This window comes from Corylus avellana, chromosome ca1 (assembly GCF_901000735.1).
Source record: "Corylus avellana chromosome ca1, CavTom2PMs-1.0".
Taxonomy (NCBI): Eukaryota; Viridiplantae; Streptophyta; class Magnoliopsida; order Fagales; family Betulaceae; genus Corylus; species Corylus avellana.
The window spans coordinates 38,882,529-38,885,802 of NC_081541.1; the positions used below are offsets into that span (position 1 = coordinate 38,882,529).

Genomic DNA, 3,274 nt, shown 5'->3' on the forward strand with positions numbered 1-3,274 from the left:
ACACCCTAATCTTATACTTATCAGAATCACGATTTTATTTTCAATATTGTAGGACCCATAATTGTCTGTAAAATTAAAAAAAATAACAAAACATCAAAGCTAATTTTTCCACTAAAATAGTCGTTGCCGAAGACTTTTTGAACAGTATTGTATACCTTAATTTCTTAGTAGTTGCAGTCAAATGGTTGAATTTTAAAATAATAATAATAATAATTAATTGCATATGGCTACTGTAGAAGTTTGTGTTGAATGAGTAAGGTTTGTCTGGGTCAAAGCTGACGTAAGCTTTTCGACAGACCTGAGCTCTAGCGTGTTCATAGTACAGCTCATATTAACATATACAAAATATAAAAAGAGAAAAAGAGAAAAAGGAGTTTGGGGACTTCAATATGAAAATACAATAATAAAAAAAATATATATTATCATATCGTAATTCATTTATGACAACTATGATAATGATGATAAATGGTAGCTTAATCTATGAGAGATCACGCTTTATGAAGTAGAGATTAATAATTTAAATTATTTTCTGTACTTAAGCCAAATTTGAAAAGTAAAAACAAAATCAAGATTCGTTTACGGCTATGTGTGTTTATTTGGCTTTGTATTTCATTGAAGTTGCACAAATTGAAATATGTTCAATTTTATTTGCAGGTTCAGTTTTATTTTATTATTATTTGTTTTAATATAGTTGTATTTTTTTGTTTAATTTAACTTATATAGCTAGCACTTCCGAGTAAAATTATAGATCATGTGTTTAGGCATGATATAGGTTAGAAATCCAAAGAGATCAATGTGTCGGGAGAGTAATGCTAAAAGTTTATTTTGTGTCTCTTTAAGAATAATTGACTTTTAAAATCACCATTAGACTTATTATTGATCACTATTAAATTTTAATAAAATGACGATTTTAAAAGTGACATCATTCTTGAAGAAACACAAAAGATACTTCTATAATTACTCGGGAGTATAAGAAAAAATGAAAATAAGAATTCATAAATCTTTGATGCTAAGTGTGGTACGGTAATTTAGGATTGTGAATATTTTAGGAGTAATGATATTATTGATATATACCACATTCTTATTGATGTGGCAGTCTAAACTAATTTTTAAATTTTTTATTTTTAAGAATAATTAATTCAATGGTTGGTTAAGACAGTTACATCAGTATTGTAGGATAGTTATGAAATAGAAATATGATTTCTAATGTTAGAAAACCCATTTTAAATGATGATGATTCTAATGCAGAATATTTAGTGTGAAACAGTTTAAAGAGTCCCTCAAGGTTGCCTCAACTGGTAGAGTATGCTCTCCATATTGTTGGCCGAAGTGAATGACCTAGCGTTTGGGTTAGGAATAACTCAAAGTCTCAAAGCATAATGTAATCACGTGCTTAGCCTATGCCTATAGAGTTTGTCTTCATTATCCGGTAAAAAAAAGAAAAAAAGAAAAAAAGAGAGAGAACATTCTAGATAATGAAAGGAAATGTTCTTGGCTATGAATTGATTAAACGATTTTGGTAGTTAAGTTTTATATGCTATTGAGGCACCAATATTTGGTATTTAAGCTGAAGAAATTCGTGAACCTAACTCATTTTATAAAACTGGTTCGATAAGAGAGGGTTGTCTATTTCTTATAAATATGCCAAAGATCTTGTCCACAGGACAAGTGAAACTATTTCTCAACACTTTCTCTCACATGCAAGCCGATATTTTTCTTAGTCCTTGTCACGGGGTAAGTAATGCGGGCCCCCATTCGTCATGTGGTAGACTCTAATACCATGAAGAAATTCGTGCGCCTAACTCATAAAACCGATTCGATAAAAGAGAATTGCCAATTCCTTATAAACATGCCTAAGATCTTGTTCACAGACAATGTTAGAATATTTCTCAACATAAGCTAATATTCTTTTAATAAAATAATAATAATAAAAAAAAAAACTAATGATTCTCTTTTCTGAATTTTGGTTATGAACTATATGTGCTTTTTGCCATTTTGACTTTAAAACTATAGTTTTTTTAAAAAAATTAAAAATTAAAAATTCAGTTTTTAATTTGATAGATTTAAAACTTGAGTTTAGGCCCATTATAAATTCGAGATATTTACCATCATTTTCATCCAAAATAATAGTGAAAATACAATTATGACCTTTTAAAAATAAAAAATAAAAATTATCAGAGAGGTCTCTGTCAGATTAAAAACTGGGTCTTAAAGTCAATGGTGAAAAACCTGATTTTCCAGAAGTTCCTCAATCATCACCCTGCCTTGTATATGTAAATCTGAAACAGCGCTAATTTTGGGGTCAGTAGTAGGTAAAGTCCTCTAACATGTCAAATTGACGATCATGACCAAGTCAAATTAACACTATTAAAGAAGCAGAGAAAATAATTCCAAATAACAGAACATGGGTTAGGCAATTTACCTGGACTTTTAGGCGAGTGCTGATTTCTGCTCCTACGAAATTCCCATTATATTATAGCCTTCGTTCTAAGTAAGGATATTCATTATCCTCTTGAGAAGTGGGCTAAGATGTGAATCTAAATATGTATTAGAAAAAGATGCGCAGCATAGCAGGATGAATAGGAGTGACAATTTAGCTTGCTGGGTTCGAATAGTTAAATATGAGTATAAAATGTCAATTATAATCAAATCCATTTAATTAAATAGATCAAATCTTTTAACCTTAACCTACTAATTTCGTGTAAGATTTGTGCAAAATTTGAAAACTATATCAAAAATTGGCAGCCCTAGGTCATACTAGCCAAGAGATGAAGTGAAACAATGCACCTAACAATTTAAAACCAGGGAAGAAAAAGAAGCTTCAAGTTTTACAAGACTTATCATCAAAACGATCACATCATTCACCAGGAAATAAAACACAATTAAGCAATATCAATGGTTCTAACCAATGCTTAATGCCTTAAATACAAATAAAATCTGATCAAGTTCACTTGTAATTAAAGAAAGCTATAAAGCCAAAACAAAACCCAAGACAGAACATTTCACTAGTCTAAGGTGGCTGCTCAGCGCTTTCCACCACCACCTCCCAATTTAGGGCCCTTTGGCGCAGCACCCTTGGGCAGGTTTCCCTTGCTCTGACTCTTCTGAGTCTTGGACACTGTTTCTGCCTTCTTCGCCTTCTTCTCATCCTTAGTTTTTTTTATACGCTCCTTAATTTCACTGCAGAAATATGCAGATCTTCAGAAGGCAATCATATAAAATAAGGAATTTAATCACCCAGCAGGTGGATTAATAACTTGGGTGCATGCTTCGG

The 3,274-nt window shown here is 31.1% G+C and overlaps 1 protein-coding gene across 1 annotated transcript in view; it reads right to left on the reverse strand.

Moving 5' to 3' along the window:
- The window catches only part of LOC132167095 (bark storage protein A-like), a 7,574-nt gene that overhangs the window by 1,864 nt on the left and 2,436 nt on the right, over positions 1 to 3,274 (reverse strand). The window lies entirely within an intron of this gene.